We start from the raw sequence: 18949 nt of genomic DNA on the forward strand, positions 1-18949 counted from the left end.
TCCTGGGAGGAGACGGGAGCATCGTGGAAAATCCTCCCACACTCTGCTCTGATTCCGGTTCATCCAGTGGCACGTGGGCTCTAGCTTGGTTCAGCTTGAGAGCACGTCCCAGCGGCGAGTGCTACACCCCGACAGAGGCTGCTTGGAGACAGTGTTAGCAAACTGGTGTTCTCACCAGTTATCCGGCCTCTTCTGAGTTTGGTTAGCAAGGTGTCCCTTTAGGGAAGGTTCCCCGGAGCAGATCTTTGGAGGAGGAGTTATGTACAGCGATTAGCAAGGAAGTGCTCCCAGGAGAGCAGTACGGAATTGGGGGCAGCAGCGGGACCAGGAAGGGGAGGAAGACAGGAAGGGTGTGCCTTCAGGCGAAGTCCACTCGGGCGGCTTCCGCCCGACCCGCAGGGGACCCTGGAGCCTGGGTTATGGCCCAGAGCCTCCCAACCCACAGCAGGGGGCCTGGGCCTGCGTTCAGCTGCAGCCTTTGTTCCACAGCTTGGGACACCTGTGGCCTCTTAGGCCCTTCTAGCTCTCTGCCTGCTGCAGGGCGGGGAAGCTGAGAAGTCCGAGGTCAGTCTGTCCAGAAGAGCTGCAGGTGCTGCCTTTGGCTTCACATGGATCCAGTGGGCTCAGGCAGAGCACTGACACTGGGCCAGGTCCTACCTGCGACCTTGCAATGACCCCTGCAGTTTCTCACCTGCAGACCTGAGCAGACGGGATCTGCTGGTGTAGACCCAGTGTCTGCCCTGCTGCCCTTTCCCATCCTTGCCACGTTGTTGTAGAAGTTCCTCTGCTCGGGGCGGCACTAAAGAACACCGCCATAACTCCTCACGGAGATGGGACGACGGCAGCCAGACTTGTCACCTGGACGTTCATTTACTGGCCGCATTACTTATTGGGCGATGGCCAGGTAGCTGAGCTCTGGTCTCAGCAGGGAAGAAGACAGACACAGTCCTAGACTTTTTGGAGCCACGTGGGCTCTTTAAATCCAAACCAACTGAAAAGAAATAAAATGCAAAACCAAGTGCCTCAGTCGCAACGGCCGCAGTGCAAGGGCTCAGTAGCCACACGAAGCTGGTGGCCACTGCACTGGGCCATGCACACGTGGGCCAGCGCTGATGGCCGTGGGCATCAGGGGTGTCGTACCCTCCCGTGTCCTTTCAAGCCTGGCAGACGATGTTCACACCCGTGATGGCACCCAGCCTGGCCACATCCCTCGGGGTGGTCGGGAAGGGCTTCCTGTTTCCAGCTGATAGAGTTGCTCAATAGAGGTAGATCCTCGGCCCCGGGCGGGGCACTGCCACTCACAGTGAGTAGGTAGCGGTGGCAATGGCATGGCCTTCCCCGATCCCTGGGCAGAGCGCTTCCTGGCTGCTGTGGCCTCTTGCGGACGTGCAGTGGGATTCCTCCCGCACACCGGCCTTGGGGCTGGCGACGTGCCGGCAGGTGCTCCTACAGGGAGCTGCGTCTAGGGCACATTTGACACCTAAAGATATTATTTGTGTCCGACACAGTGTAGTAGATCTTTATTTCTGTCCTCAGATTTTTTGCATCTTCCTTTTACCGGCAAGTCCAGAAGCCAACATATTAACATAAAATAGTAATAATAATAACAGCAAAGATGTGCACAGTTTACTAGGCCCCAGACACCGTTCCAAGCGTTTTATGTACATGAGTTCAATGCTCCTTCACAGCACCCCTGTGATGCAGGGACTATAATTATCCCCAATTTACAAAAGAAGAAAATAAAGCCCAGGGAGGGTAAGCAACTCGCTTAATGGCTCCTGGCTGGCAAGCGGTCGACCCACTGTTTGAACCCAGGCCACCTGCTCTAGCGCCCAAAGCACCGGGAAGGCTGCCTCTCTGCCGCCAGGGCGCATGTGTCTTTGTAGCGATTGCACAGCATTAAATACAAATACGATGTGCGCTAGGAGCCCGAACACACAATTGTTTTCAGAGGCGAAGGGTCATAACGACTCACTAGACCAATGTGTTTTCTGAAGCTTTCTGAAAAAGGCCCTTTACATAATAGGCTTATACAATTGGCATATTCTTTTTATTTCTCATTATAAGTGTCCGTAAATAGTCCATAGTGCCCAAATGAATGGACGTCAGTTTTCATGTTTCTGGAACATCTGTGGTCAACACTGGCCCCTCCTGGAGCGTCAGCCAGGGCTCATGGTGGAGGACAGAAGCCTCTCTAGCTGGCCGGGGCAGAAAGGGGTTTGGTACCGGGTCTTAGATGTTCACACAGTTGCTGGGCTGTCTCTGAGGGAGCCCCAGCCTCATACTTATAGCTTCTGCTGTGATGGGCGCTTTGCCCCTGCGGCTGCAGATGGCACGGGAGCTGAACGCTGAACCCGCAGCCGAGAAGGGAGCTGCCCAGACAGGCTGTGGGTACCGGCGCTGCTAGGATCCATGGCCCAAGTGCATGCTTCACACCTGCCTCTCTTCCTACTTCTCCCAGTTGGCAGGTCCTCGCAGCAAGACAATCTGGGAAATGCAGCTTTACCTCTCTGGACTTGGCAGGATGGGTTGGCTGGCCACCAGGGACCAGAATGGTACTGGGAGAGCCGGCCCACAGCACCTACGGTGGTCCATCCCTCGGGCTACTCAACATCCACATGCACCGTCCCATCTGTGGTTGAGCTTCTCACCAACAACAATAGTAAAACGCTTCCCTGACATAACGCAGCTATTCATGTACCAACGTGCATATCCTTTCCTCAAAACAGGAGACCCCGACTCCCCTCCCGAGGGCCTTCCACACCTGGGGATGCCCTCTCCTCCTCCAGTTCAGTTGCAATCCCGTTTTGATTTCCTGAAACCCAACATCAAAATACACAGTTAACAACCAACAATTTACAGGCAGACCTCGTTTTATTTTTTATTTTTTTTAATATATTTTTAAAATATTTTTTAATATATTTTTAAAATTTTTTTATTTTTATTTTTGTTTTACCTCATGCTTTGCTTTATTGCACTTTACAGATACTGAGTGTTTTACAAATTGGAGGTTTGTGGCTACCCCACACAGAACGAGTCTATTGGTGCCATTTTTCCGAAGCATTTACTCACTTCATGTCTGTGTCACATTTTGGTAATTCTCGAAATATTTCAGACTTTTTGATTATTATTCTATTTGCTATGGTGACCTGTGGTCGGTGATCTTTGATGTACTGTTGCAAAAAGATCACCGCTCACTGAAGACTCGGAAGACAGCGGTTTTTAGCAATAAAGTGTTTTTAAATTAAGGTATGTACATGGGTTTTTTAGACATAATGCTACTGTACACTTACTATACTATAGTGTAAACATAATTTTTATATGCACTGGGAAACTGAAAAATTTGTGTGACTCGCTTTATTGGAATATTCTCTTTATTGCGATGGTCTGGAAGCAAACCCCCAATACCTCTGAGGTGTGACTGTACTCTATGTAAAACAGCAGAGGAAAGAATGAGGGAGAAAAGGAAAGTTAGTTAGTGTGCATAAGTACATCCCTAACAGAGAGATGGGTAAAATGCCAGAGTAGTTATTACAATATTAGTCTTTATAGTGGGCCAGAAGGCCATAGTTGGTAGGCATAAATTCCTTCCCTCTACTTCCCATTGTGTTTCTTTTGCCTTCAATCAGATACTCAGCTGGCTGCAGCGCTTTCCTGTAGAGGTGATGGAAACCTTTATGCGTGAGTGGTCTGAGGTCTGGCTGTAAATGGTCCTTAGGAGTAATAGTGAGATTCGCTGTCCTACTTCCTGTTTTCTAGCTCCACTGGCCACTGGTTCAAGGCACGTCCTACTTTCCTTGGGGTAGCAGTGCAGCCTCACAAAGCGCTCTCTCTCACTGGTGCTGTGAGTCTTCCGCAGGCCATTCTACATTCTTTAGGACTGGCTGCTTCTTGAGTGATAAGAAACATAGTAAGACCAGCGACCTCATGGGCAAAGCCATCAACCCTTCTTTTGGTGTGAAATGAAATTCCTCAGTCAGAAGCAATGTTGAGTGAAATATCAGATGTAACAATTCAATAAGCCCACTGATGGTGTCTTTGGAAGAAGTAGAGAAAGGCTGGAGAAGCAGATCCAGATCTTGAACGTATCTACTTCATGAGGAAGAAACATTGCCTCTTCCATGATGAGAGGTGTTCAACGTTACCAGCCTGTCACCAGGGGACCGGCTATTCCTCCCAAGAGTGGGTGACTAGAGGACGAGACTGAATGGTGTCCACAGACCAGGCCACGCTATCTACGTTTTGGTGACTGTCACATGACTCACAAAGTCTCCATGCTCTGGACCCTTCTGACACCCGTCCACAAGTATTTTTCCCAAACATCCTTGCCAGTAATTCTCTTGTTTTGAGCTATCCATGTCCTTGACCATCTGGCCCAGCATTCAGTCACTGCTTGCCCATCAGTGTATGTCCATCCATGCAGCCACTTTTCCTTCCAGGTTAAGTGGACGATCAGATGTACCCCCGAAATTCTGCACTCGAGACAACTTCTTTTCCTACTGTGCTCCAGGGCCACTTCTAGCTGGGGGTGAAATGCTGTAGTGGTCCGCCTCTGAGTAGAATCCACATATCATGCAGAACCATCTGCAGACTACAGTAGAGTTATTTTCTTCCCCATCTGTCTGGTCCTATGAAACATCACTCGAGGCCACAGGTGTAGCTTGAAGGAGAGGCGGTGATGCTGCAGGAACAGGTGCCATGGAAGTAGAAGCCACTTGTGAATGCAAATCACTTATGCTTTCAGGACTTGCTCAGGTCAATTTGGACATTTCACTGCTACTGATGATGGAGTGCTTTTGGACATGAGTGACTGATGGATTGACAGGTCAAAATAACAAGTTCGTGTTGTGCACCTGAAGTTTCATGTACATTCAGACATTAAAGGTAGTGACAAACCAAAAGCTGTACCTGAAAGAGACAGACATGGATTTATTCCAAACCCTGGGGACCTGTGCTTCTTTCCTCTGTCAGGTCTTGCTACAGGCTCCATCCAGCACCGTGTTCTATCACAGACATGTGAGGTATTAGGTCCTAAGTCCCAAGTGACAAAGCTGCTATTTCCTGCTCACTTGTCCTATCAGCATTATATCATCAGTGTAGTGGATCAGGGGTGAAATGTTCTGCAGACTAAACGTGACACGGAGGCCTGGAACCAATGTCGTCTTGAGTAAGGCAATCCTCTGCAATGATTTTGGGGTGAAATTTATCAATATGGGTACCCTTGTTTGAGATTTTTTTTATTCTTGAGTAGCTGGGGATGATGTTTGCCTGTTTGGTTGACTGAAATATAGGTAGCTTGTGTGAAATTAAGTAAAGATGCCAGAAATTCTTAGATATTGTTAAAAGAGACATACGAAACCAGGGAGATGGGACTATTGGAGTGTACTGCCATCCTTGCCAGGTGAAATAAAAATGTGTTTGGTGTTCTCTGCTTATGGGAAAAGAAGAAGGAGTGTTTTCTGGATCAATTGCTGTACACGAGGTTCCAGCAGATAGATATAGTTATAGATATAGATATGCTAGAATATATGTGTATATATATGTGTGTGTATATATATATACACACAATTTTTTTGTATATATATGTGTGTATATATACACATATATTCTGCTAGAATATGTGTGTATATATTTATATATATATATATATACAAACATATTCTAGCAGAATGTATGTGTATATATATGTATATATATATATATATACACACATATATTCTAGCAGAATATATGTGTGTGTGTGTGTGTGTGTGTGTGTGTGTGTGTGTGTGTGTATATATATATATATATATATATATATACATACACATAATTTTTTTTTGGCTGCACCATGTGGTCTTAGTTTCCTGACCAGGGATCGAACCCAGGCCTCCTACATTGGGAGCTCAGAGTCTTAACCACTGGACTGCCAGGGAAGTCCCCTCTAGCAGTTAAACTGATTTTCTCCAGTCAGTAGTCTATACCTGGAGAAACATGTGCGGTTAGCTTCGCCACTCAATTGATTTTACAATGGTCCCTACGCCCGTCTTCTACACAGGCCACGGGTGAGTCAGAAGAGGGTGTGATAGGACCTTGCTCCTGCATCTTTCAATTGGTAATCTTCTTTGAAATTTCCCCTTGGATGACATACTGCCCTTGACTGATTGTTTAGTTGGGAGGGGTATTTCCATAGGTTTCCACTCTGACTTTGTCCTGTAATAACCCTCACTCCGCAGGTCAGGAAGACAACGTGGGGATTCCCAAGCATGTCTACTCTGAATGTGCAGTTCGGGAAGTAGGACAGTAAGCACACATGACTTCTCATTGAGTTCACAGGGGACAGTTTGATCTGAAACTTCTTCTATCAGGTAAACTTCACAAGGGTCCCCTCTACCTGGTAAACCTCAGAGGCTTTCCCAGGCCCCAGGCATTCACGTGATCTTAGAGCCAGGATCCAAGGACAGGGCAGTTAACTTCATGACGGCCAGAGGGCAGTTGAATCTTGTGCGCTTGTGCTGTTCCCGCAGCATCTTGCTTCAAAGATGCCACATCCCCTCATTTTGTGTCTCTGAACTGACCCTGGGGCGGATGAGTGGCCGTGACTCCGTAACAGTGACCTGGGCCCTCAGGATCGGTCTAATGGCCTCCAGTCACCAGGCTAAGAAGTTCTGTTGGCTTCTTTGTTTCTTTGCTTTTATACGAATCACGTAGGATCTTGGTGGGTTGCCTAGAACTATTTTAGTTCTAGGGACCTCAGGCTTGCAGTTCCTCTGCAATGATTTTGGGGTGAAATTTATCAATATGGATACATTTGCTGGAGATTTTTTATTCTTGAGTAGCTGGGGATGGTTCTGTTTGCCTGTTCGGTTGACTGAAAGGTAGGTAGCTTGCATGAAATTAAGTGAAGATGCCAGAAATTCTTAGATATGTTTAAAAGAGGCATACGAACCCAGGGAGATGGGACTATTGGAGTGAATGTATTAACCTGCTCACCCGCTTCTAACTATGTCCCCAGGAGGACCCAAAAAAATACACTGGTGCTGGGATGCCAGCATCTTTAAAGGGACTGTAGTGTGCGCCCACTTTGGGCTGGGATCGGGTAAGGAGGAGATTGCTGTTTCTGAAATGGGCTCAGTGATTTCAGTGGGGAGGATGGGACCCCCACGGCAGAGACCAGCAGCAGAGCTGAAGTGCCAGAGGCAAGATGCTGGGACTCAAAATTTCAGCCGGGCCTCAGGGGTGTTCAGTGACTTGGTCTGCCTGCATCTTCGGCAGGGATGATCGATCATGGGGTCTCTCCCTGCTTCATAAACTGCCGGAGAAAATAATGTCACCTGTAATTTATTTCCATCTCAAAATGAGAAAAACCTCAACTTCTAGTTCGTCATTTCTATTGGTAAACATCGCACGAGGCTGGAGATTCCTTAGAGCAGAGCTTTTCAAATTTTCATGTGCATTTGAATCACCTGGGATCTTGTCAAAATGCAGATTCTGGCGCAGCAGGTCTGGGGCGGGGTGTGAGACGCTGCAATTCTCACAAGCCCCCAGGTGACACCGATGCTGCTGGCCCGTGGCCCACTTGTTGGAGGAAAGCTTCCCCTTCCCGCCCCAGCTCTGCTTTAACCAGAGCCGCTCCCCACTTTACAGGAGTCTTCTATTAGATTTTATTTGAAACAAAAGCAGTTCTAATTTAAAACAGATCTAACTTTTTAAAACACCTGGTCTAAAGAGTCATAATAAAATTTGATTTAAAAAGAGACAGATGGCCTATTAACTCCAGTTTCCCTTGTTAAGGGAAGGGAAGGAGTTTTACTTTGGGGATTCCTTACGGATGTAGTTTTCATTTATTCAAGAGGTCGCTTTTGCAAGGCTATTCAGTGCAAAGCACTATAAAGGCTGAATTTGCCTAGTATCAGCTTTTGCAAAGTGAAATTCTCCATTGCGGCCCTCCTGACCTAGGAACCATCGACCCCTAAAACTGCAGTTTCCTTTGGTACACCACAGCCTCTCTCCCCGGGCTGGGGTCCCATCTGGCAATTTCCCCGTGTGCATTTATGTCAACCTGGCACTCCGTTTCAATTTCCTGCCGTAGGGAGAGGCCAGCCGTGCCCGAGGCCTGGATCACCAACAAAACATTTCAGATGGAGTTTGTGAGGACTCTTTATGTGGAGGGAACACATTCCTTTAGTGAAATTATGAGGATATGAGGAAAGGCAGGAGAAAATGGCTTTCAAATAGACCTATCACCTATGCATTTGACGTGCTTCTAAATTTTGCTAAATGCCAATGACTTTCAATTCCAGAGAGGTAGAATATCTGTTGCTGGTTCACCTTCCATTGGCCGCGATTCCTAACACGTTAATGTTATGTCCTTCCACCTATTGAAGTTCTTTTCAAATTACACTCAGGGCTCCGTTTAAATGTCGCCTTCTCCATGATGTCATTCTTGACAGCCCTGCTCTCGTCAGAAATAATTGATCCCTACTCTGCCCTCTTGTGTAGCTATGCAGAGGCTCCCAATAGATTTCAGATATTAACAATAGATATTTATTTTGCAGTAATTTTTATAAGGATGTCAGAGTGTAGTCTTTAAAGTAACCCAAACAGATTTGACGAATACCTGTCCATTCTACCTGATAAAACACACGTAATTAAATGGTGTATATGTTTTATTGGTGCACTTTCATTACAGCCCTTAACACAGCCAGTCTTATATGGTACATTCTTCTTTCTTATAGACTGTAAGCTAATAGAAGAAAAAGATCACATCTATTTGCTCTTCTTTTAAAATTTTTAATACAATTTTTAAATCTTACTTTCCATTTACGGTTATTACAGAATATTGGCTCTATTCCCCGTGTTGTACAATACATCCTTGAGTCTGTCTTACACCCAATAGTTTGTACCTCTTAAACACCCACCCCTATATTGCTCCTTCCCCCCTCCCCACTGGTGACCACCAGTTTGGTCTCTATATCTGTGGCTCTGCTTCTTTTTTGTTATATTCACTAGTCTGTTGTATTTTTTAGATTCCACTTATATATGAGATCACATATTTGTCTTTCTCTGTCTGACTTATTTCACTGAGCATAATGCCCTCCAAGTCCATCCATGTTGTGGCAAACGGCATTATTTCATTCTTTTTTATGGCTGAGTAATATTCCATTGTGTATATGTCCCACCTCTTCTCTATCCATCCATCTGTCGATGGGCACTTAGGTTGCTTCCACACATCTATTTATTCCTCACATTAGCCCTAATGTGGTGTGTTGTATTTACAAGCTGCTCAGTTCTGTGAAACGCACAATATTGTAAGTGCAATTTTATGTATATATGTGTGAATACGGTTTTGGGGGGAAAGGATCCATAGTGTTCTTTAATTTCTCGAAAGAGTCTGAGAACCTGTAGAAACGAATACCCATTGGCCTAAAGAATCTCATGGTGGGTCTGCTTATGAAGCAAAAAACTGTAACACACCTCTGTTTGTGGTACTCCTCATGCACTAATTTGTAGGTTTTAAGGCTTGGATTTTGGGGTGTTAGCTGTATGTGAAATGGGGCACGTGCATGTAGCGGCTCAGTTATTTTCTGCTTGGAAAATAGCAGCTTCTCCCTTGGCTGGCGGTCTGCTGGCGGGCCTGTTCGGTACTCAGCGCTTCCACTGGGAGGTGAGCTGAGGCAGGAGCAGGGGGGCGCAAACCAGGCAAGGGGGCTGCATGATTAGCAGCTCCAGTAAGAGCAGGGGGGGCTTTGGAATTACTGATGCAAATGAGGTTTGGGATTATCACTGGATATCAATTATCCGTGACCTACGGCGTCTGCTGGCTACCAGTGGCTTAACGTTGCCTGTCAGCTTAAAGGATATCTTTTCATTAAATGTAAAAAATCATGAAGACTGGTGAGCCTTGTGAATTGGTGCTAAGATTGCATCACCTGGGCTGGGGTTCTGGCCCAGGGAAGAACTTGATTGGGCGGGAAACAGCAGAATATCATTTTCCATCTCTGATCCATTAATAGCATGAACGTGCCCTGGGCTGTCTTTGGGAGAATATCCTCAAAAAGCACAACTCTTCTCAGACAGGAGGACATGGGAATCTCTGTGAAAGGGGAGAGAGGAAAGTGACAGGTGTGGGAGGTCTTGAGAATTCCCGGGGTCTATCCTGTGCTCCCCTCCTCACCCGCCTCCTCAGCTGAAAACATGCCGGTCAGAGAAGAACAAAATAATAACTGTACTGCACATGGTGCTTCTTGGCAAGACGTGTATTTACCATGTCGTTGTCCTGCCTGCTGGCGCTTGGTAGTAACGTTACTCGGTGTAGGATCTATGATCTGCATTTTCTAACGTTTCAGCTTCCTTCTCCTGCTTACACCTGCCTGGGCTCCTTCCCACCTGTGGGATGTGAATTAAAATGGAAAGTCAAATGGCAAATGCAGTGTAATAGCCCAAATAATGTTTCTCCCTGGAAAGCAGGAGTATTTTTTTTTTTGAAGGCTCTCTCATTTGCCTCATTTTTGTTGATTGTTGAGTAACGAAATCCAGCCACCTCTTCTCCCCTCATGCGAGAGAGCAGAGTGAGAAAAACAACTCTGGGAGTTTTTCCAAAGGGCGCTGGTATCTCAACAGGCAAAGCCAGGGACTTGCTGCCGTTCGTCTGCGTGTGTGCCCGGAGAATTTGCCCCGCCGGAAAAGGAGGAGGTCCCCCCCAACAATAGAACTCTGTGTTTCCCCTTAGCTTTCTGGAACAACAGAAAATAATAGCAACCTTGGCTCCTTGAGTGCAATACCACAGTACTGCCCGCAGCACGTATAACAGCATCACTTGGTGCCTTGAGGGCTCTTCACATGGTTCGTGTAAGTGGGCTCAGAAAACCATATAAATCAAGGAACATACACACACACACACACACACACACACGAGATATTCCTGACAACACCACTGTTGGATCTTATGCGCAGTCTTAGGTCCAGAGAAGTTGAATAAGTTACTCAAAATCACACAGCATCACAGAGATGGCTGCACATACTTTTAACCATATTTTTCAGGCCTACAATTCAGCCCTGGGTGTTGCCGCTTTTGGCTCTCTTTCCCTTTAACTTTGGTTTGCTCCCTGCCGCCCCCCAAGAAAAGAAGCCAAGAAAAAGAATGCTTACATGAAGAGGGGCAGAAGAACAGAAGTGTGTGTTTTCTCACTTTGCTCACAGACCTCCAGGCCCAGAAGGGAGTCCCCAGTGAGAGCGTGACAGGGGCGGGAGCCAAACGCCAGGGCCACACGCCAGCCACTCGGCTTCCAGGACGCTCGCGGCAACCTGTCCTGCCTCGTGCTGTGCGGGGCCCTGGGGCCGGGCACGCCCTCCCGGCCGCCACGGTGGCGCCAGGAGGGACAGAGACTCGCATTCGGGCGAACCTGTCCCCGCAGGCCGAGCAGCTCTTCTGAAGCCGAGCCGCCGCCCTCCCCGGAAGCCTCGCCTCCTGCACGGCTCCCACCCGCGTCTCTGAGATCAGTCAGGTCAAGGTCAGATGGCCAGGGCAGGGGAAGCCGAACTCAGGGAATCGGATTTAGAGAACGGAACGGACACCCGCACGGCGGGCTCCCAGCTGTGACTCAGCAGAAGTTCTGGGACGTGGAGCCTTAACTAAATGTCTGTGGACGAGACCAGAATTGCTGCTCGTGGAACTGGCGGCGAACGCATAGACGCCGTGGCTGATGAGGGCGTGAACGCGGGATGATGGAGAGGCGGGCCCTGCTCTCCGCAGAGCAGCTCTGAGGACACTTACGTGCGGTGAGGACCGTCCGCGACGGGAGGTGCCCACCAGTAGGTGCTGGAGTCCTCAGGGGAGCCCCGCGGCGTTTCCTGGCTCAGCGGGGGCCGGCATGCTTGGGCCAAACCCGGGGGCTGTGCTCCTTCCCGACGTGACGGAGGAGGAGCCCCAGAGCTGACTGATGTGGGGAGAGGGCTCTCGGCTTCCGGCCGCCAGACAACACAGAGAAGCAGGGTGGAGACAGGAGGGGACAGTCGGCAGGTGTCCTTGCTGGCATTGCAGCAGCTGTATAGGCGGTGGCCTTTGGTGCTGAGGCCGGGGGGAAGGATGGAGAGCTGTGCGAGCTGCAGAGATTCTTGTCCTGCGTGATGAGAGCCCAGAATACACCGGTGAGGACGAGCAGAGCCAGGTGTCCCAGGGGGACCCACGGGGGCTCCCCCACCCCCCTGGCTCCTGCGAGGGTCAAGGGGAAATACTCACTGTGTCCTTTCCGAGCAGCTGGGACAGGAAAGAGGGCAGGAGCCGCCGCGGGAAACTGCTCTGCCTTCTACCAAGTAGAGTCAGTCCTTCACCTGTTTCTCTTAATCCTCCGCAGTTTAGAGTGTAAATACCCCTTCAGAGAGTTGTGCCAGCGACTACAGTACTTCAGACGCCCAGTTGGCTTTCTCTCAGCGCTCCAGGACCACGCATTTATTGGGAGTTATTTATGTGCAAGGCCCTGTACCCGGTGGTAATGCCAAAGGTTAACAGACAATAACAGTCACCGCAAGAGCAGGACTTGAGTTTAACCCCTAATTCTAGCTCTCGGCCTTTATCTGGCAAATCTCGTCTGTGAAATGGGGTGACAATGCCAGCCTCGTGAAGTAGACCCGAGGACAACATGCTATTCTTTTATAAAACAACCTACATGGTGCCTAGCAAGCGACAGGCACTCTGTAGATGAAAGTCCCCCCTGTCCTCCACTGAGGAAGGTGGCACAGTCGTTGGGTGGGAAGGATGGTCGTGGAGACCCCTGCTGGATCCCAGCCGGGGCTGGGTATCTGAGCAGCAGCCTGCAGCCGCGTGCCCTGGAATTGCAACCAGAGAGGACACGGACACTTCGGGAAAGGAGCCTTTGAACGGTGCTTCCGGGGGGGAGGGGGGAGGAGGCGGCATGGCGGGCCAACGGGACGGCACAGACCAGGCCCAGAAGCTCCTGGGCGCACACAGCCTGCTCCGAGGATGGGCCCGCCCCGGGGCTGTGGTGGTGCCTGAAGGGGGCAGCGGCCAGGCCTGGGGGGCCTTGGGTGACCCCAGCGTTACCCTGAAGGGACACCCCACGGCCCTTCAGGGCTCCTCCAGGAGCAGGGGCTGTGTGGTCCACGCCTTTCTCAGCAGGCTGTTCCGGAAGCTCCGCGTCTAGGACACCTTCTTCGGAGCCCCGGGGCCCAGGACCAGCCCCTTCCTGACTGTGTTCCGCAGCTGCAGAGGGTTTTAATCGGGCCCCATTGTCCACGGGCCAGCTGAATCCTGACAAATACCAAACGAAACGTATCACGCCATAGCTTGGAAGTAATGCTGTTCCCCCGGGCGTTAGTCAGACTCTTAGTGATGTACAGTGTCCGGTTTTGAACACGACCGACGACTGCGAAGACACTGAGACGGGACGAGAAGGCACGAAAGGGATCCAAGGGCGGGCCGCGCTGGTCGGGGAAGGCCGAGGAGGGAGGCGGCCGGGAGGACAAGGTGAAGGTCAACGTCGGCCGTCTCTTCCAAGGAGACGCTTCTCACCGGGCAGAAAGGACGTTCCTCCCCCTCGTGGAGACTAGAGCGAAGTGAAGGTCTGGGGCTGCCCGGGGGTCTCCTTTCCCCCACCTGCCCTGACCCCCGTGCAACGAGCAGACGGCAGGGTGTGCAGCCCCGCGGCTGCCCTCAGGCTGCTCGGGGACCGGGACGCAGCACACGTGGCGCAGGGACGGGGGCGGGGGGCGCGGCCTCGGGTCGGCGCTACCGGGCACTTTAAAGGCTAAGGCGTCTGCGATCTTCAGAGGGGCCCATCTTCAACCACTTCTGGCAGCACGTCCCCGGAGCACGTCCCCACTGCTCGCAAGACACCAGGGGGCTGTGGCTGAGAGGCGGTGATTGCAGCCTAAGTCTGAGCACCCCAGAGGGCAGTCCCCTTGGGAGGAGCAGGACAGGGCAAGACCCCAAAGCAGGAGGCGGGATGGGGGCCGCGCCTGGAGCTGGGAGGCTGGAGAAGGAGGGTCCCTGGAAGGGAGGCGGAAAGGGGGGTCCAGGCCGAGCGAAACTTCCAGCTCTTGCCTCGTTCTCCTCCACACTCTGGTCCTCAGACTTGGACTCACTGCCCAGTGCCTGGAGCGTAGTAAGTGTTCAGTAAATGCGTGGCAGCGGAACCGCCTGGGAGTCGCTGGAGGGTGAGTTTTGCCATGTCCGTCCCCCTCCTCCTTCCTTCCTCTCCTCATCTTTCCCACGAAGCAGGGGAGAGGCTGGTGCACGAGTCCCCAGATAGGAGGGTCCCTTTCCCTCACTTTACTTGTTTGAGCTGCTTCTGGGGAAGCAATGATCAGAAACCCAGGGTGGCCTTGGCCAGAGGCACCATGCAGAAGGGCACGGGAAGGCTTCCCCTCCTACACGTGACAGAGACTCGGCCGGGTGTGCTTACTTAGTGCAGAAGGCCTGGGCCCCCCTGAGAGGGCAGACGCTGGCGCAGCCTGACGGGCGGGGACGGGCCCCGGTCCAGAAGAGCCTGCAGAGTCTGTACATGGGTGAGCAAACAGGTGTGGCCACGTGCGAACGTGAACTTTACACTCGGTATTTCATCTTCACGACACGGGAGCTGAGTAGTGTCAGTTCTTTTGCACAGATGAAGAAACTGAGGTCCATTGAGGCAGGGTCGGGCAGCGGGAGCCCCCCCTTTCTTTACCCCAGGCTGCAGCTGGAGAAATAGCCAGCCTTGGTCGGCGTGCGTTCTATCAAAGCCGGCATAGCAAGTCCCTGGACCACCGACGTCAGGGTCACCTGGGAGCTCCTTAATCTGCACCTCCCTGGACCCCATCCCAGCCTTGCTGCAGGAGGGTGTTCCGGGGTGGGGGGCGCTGGGGAAGGGCCCCCAGCAGACGCTCCTCTGACTGCAGCTTCCCCAGGACACCCTGGGGCTCGCGTTCAACCTCCGACAGTTTTCTTTCAAAAAGGCTTTAAGGGAGAGGCAGCAAGTTGAGAAGGTTGCTTCTTGAGCAGAAAAGAATTCACAAACAGGAAGTAATTCCAACAATGAGCAATCAAATCCAGGTCCACTCATGTGTGTGTGTGTGTGCGTGTGTGTGTGTATGTGTGTGTTGTGTGGTCCTTTCTAAACAGATGTGTTACATGCCAACGTGCCAGCAGGAAAACTAGGGGACCGAGGGCCCGGAGCAGATTTTGTGGACCCTGGGCCTCCCTCCTGTCCTGACGACGTTTCACTAAACAATTGCAAGGGGATTTCTGACTCTGCTCAGAGTTTCTTTATCAATCAGGATTCCTTAGTCTGTGACAAATGGAAAAACCCTGTCTCAAATAGGCTTAAGTAATAAGGAAATGTATTCTGTCCATCGTAAGGGGCTCAGAGTGGGTCTCCAGAGGCGGTGAATTTAGTGGCTACCATGTCAGAACGGGCCAGGTTCCTTCTGCCCAGCCGTCCCCAGTGTTGGCTTTATCCCCAGGCTGGAGCAGCCCGGGCGTCATCAATCCACAAACAATCTCTGCACAAGAGAGCAGACCGCCCCAGAAGCCCCTCAGACGCCCTGGGTCTCAGACTAACCAGCCTAACAAACCCAGCCTGAACCATCCACTGGCAAAGGGAGAGGGAAAGCCACAGTGGGCTTTTACCTCTCAGGATCTCCCCTCGGGTCAGGGTCCAAGTTGCGGCGGGAGTCTCCCCTGAATCATGCATCGAGGAGGATAGAAGTCTTAACAAAAGCAGGGTTCTGCTCCAAAGGAGGACAGGTGAGTGGAAGAAACTTGCTGGACAAACAACTAAACTGTGACAGCTACAGCTTCTTTCCCAGAAGAGAGCTGGTTTGGAAAATGACTTAACATGGAGCTAATCCCAAGGGTGTCTATGACCCTACGTAAGAGGACAGGTTTACCGCGCCCACCAGTGGTCCACGGGAAGGCTGAAATTAAGCCTGCTCGGCTCTGCACCCTTGCCTGCTCCCCATCCCGGAATGAGGGCGCTGGAAGCAGACTGCAGGCAGGGATTGGGAGGGATGTGGAACGTCGGAAGGAAGGTGCAGAGACCTGCTTCTCGTCTGTGTCCCTCCCGTCCTTCCAGGGGCATCCAGGTCCTAGGTTGTCCCACAAGGTAAGCCTTTGACACCTCTAACAAATAAGATCGCGTCCACGGAGCTTAGGCTTCTTTCTGCTGTAGAAAACTAAGCAAAGTGCCTCAAATGTACAGATGCTCGGACAGCCTTTGTTGGATGGATAAGTGAGTGGATGGGTGTCTGACCGGCACAGCTACGTGTGTTTCCTGTTAGGCTTCCTGCAAACAGTGAGCGGTGCTCTGAAGAATGTGCTGTGAAGTCAGCGGCAGAGCTGGGACCATGTCCTGGCAGAGCTGTGATCTGGTCCAGCCCCTCTGTGCAATCTGGACATGGTCCATGGGGACCGCAGCTGAGATCAGCGCTGGCACCGGTTCAAGCCCACGCTGCCAGGACGAATGAGGAAAACAACCGCTGGCGGGGGGCTGGGCCTCTGTGGGTGCCTCTGCCTCCGCACTCTGTCCTCCGGGCCTCGGGCTCCCACGTGGGAAGCACCCTCCAGTTTCGAGGCCTGTGTGCTCGACCTCATCCCAGAGGCTGGCGAGGCCCAGGGCTGTGCGTATTGTTTCTACTAGCCGTAGCGCATGGGGTGAGACTCCCTTATTTAAATTGAGATAAATTTTGTATTCGAAAACATTTATTTGGGGGAACAGATATTACCAATAGAAGAAACTAAGTTGAGCTTTAAAAAAATACTGATATTGGAACTCAGTGGAGCTAAATATGGAACATTATTACATTGTGTAGAGGAAAGGAGGCTGGCTACGTTTTATTTTCTTTCATTCTATTTGGCTTTAAATTATAGGAATTTATTCTTTCACAGTTCTGGAGGCCAGAAGTCCAAAGATAAGGTGTCAGCAGGGTTGGGTCCTTCTTTTAGTAAAAATTTATTTTAAAACTTTTTAATTGTAGTAAAGTACACGTAACACATAATTTACCATTTTGACCATTTTTAAGTGTATAGTTCAGGAATGTGTGTATACACACACACATTCATGTTGTTGTGCAGATAATTTTAGATAAATTTTTGATTGAGGTACAACTATTACTGCAGGAAAGTGCACAAAGCCAAAACGCACAGCTCCATGAATTTTCACAAAGTGGACATTCCCATGTAATCCAATCCAGATCAGGAAACAATGTTATCAATGCCCAAGAAGGCCTCCAAATGTCTCTCCTAGTCACCACCCACCCACGTCCAAAAGGTAACCAACCACCAACTGCCTTCTACCACCCTAGAAGTAAGTTTGCCTGTTTTGGAACTTTGTATAAATGGAATTATATAGTATGTACTCCTTTGTGTCTGGTTTCTTTTGTTCAAAGTCATGTTTGAGAGACTCCTCCATGCTGTGCTAATAGTCGTTTGTTCCTTTTCATCGCTGTGTAGTATTCCATTGTATGAATATAGCACTTTTCATCCATTCTGTTGTTGATGGATACCTGGTTGGTTTTCAGTTTGGAACTATAATGAATAATATTCCTTATTAGCTCAATGAATGCTTCTATGAGAATTTTCGGTTACGCCTTTTGGTGCACATTTGTGATGGAAACCCAAGAGTAGAATTACTGAGTGGTGGGGTTTTCGTGTGTTCAAATTTAGTAGATGTTATCATAGAATTTTCCAAAGTGGTTGTACCAGTTTACATTCTCACCAGCAGTGTATTAGAGGTCTAATTACTTCACATCTTTGCCAACTGTTGATATAGTTTGTCTTTTTAATGTTATCCATTCTGCTGGGTGTGTAGTGGAATCTCACTGGAGTTTTAATTTGCATTTCCCTGATGAACAGTAAGGCTGAACACCTTTTCATATGCTTATTGACCATTTGCTTATCTTCTTTGGTGTGACACCTATTCAAGACTTTGACCTCTTGTCTAAAAGTTGGCTTATTTTTTTTTTCTTATTGATTTGTAGGAATTCTTTATATATTCTGGGCACAGACCTTTCATTGAGTATATGTATTACAAATATCTTCTCCCACTCTGTGGCTTGCTTTTTCACTCTCTCCCCTAGTAGTGAATTTGTTGATCAGAAGTTCTTAATTGTAACACAGTCAAGACTGTCAGTTTTTCCTTTAAGATCAGTGCTTTCCGTGTGTTCTATCTGAGAAATACGTGTCTATCTCAAAAGTCATGAAGGTATTTGCCTATGTTATTTTCTAGAGCGTTATTGTCTTACCCTTTCACATTTGCATCTACAATCCACCCTGGAACTGATTTTGCATATGGTGTGAGGTAGAATCTTTTTTTTTTTTTCTTTAAACTCAGCCTTGCTTCTTTCAAAAACCATTCATTGTGATGTTTCAAGCTAAATGATTCAGGCATTCCAGAGAAACCTGGCTTCCAGAGAACAATCTCCCTATTTGTTATTTTGTCCCTAGTTTGAGAAAAAACTCTTTTACCCCCATCTGTAAAAAGAAGATATCAAGCTGAGCTAAGCCTCATTTTATTGACAACTGTGTGAGTGTTAGGAAACAGTGTACCCATGGTTCTGGAACGTCCTAGAATTTCATCCTTACAAAGAGGGCACATCTCTCTATTCTGTGCTCTTCTTGGTGTTTATTTTTCTAAAAGTGAACATAAATATTTCCCTTTTGCTTGAGGTGCAGTGCCTGGATCTATGAACGCCTGCCTTATCACAGTAAAGGTAAGGAGCTGTGGGTCACCTGCCTGTCATCCGTCTTCTGTAGCCACTGTTACCTGGCTCAGGACGAGGCATGGTCTCTGGTTAGATGACGGTTGGGCTGCACAGCCTCCGACTGGGGGGGGGTGTTTCTCCCCAGGTTAGATTATTTATTTACTCGCTAGGTTGTAAAGCTGTCTGCTGCAGAATCTAGGAAACTCCTCGTCCCATGGCGCTTTATCCCCGGTAGTTGAAATCGAGTGTGAAATCCTCTGAGATACAGAGTTGC

This window comes from Balaenoptera borealis, assembly GCF_965194805.1.
Source record: "Balaenoptera borealis genome assembly, chromosome: 12".
NCBI lineage: Eukaryota > Metazoa > Chordata > Mammalia > Artiodactyla > Balaenopteridae > Balaenoptera > Balaenoptera borealis.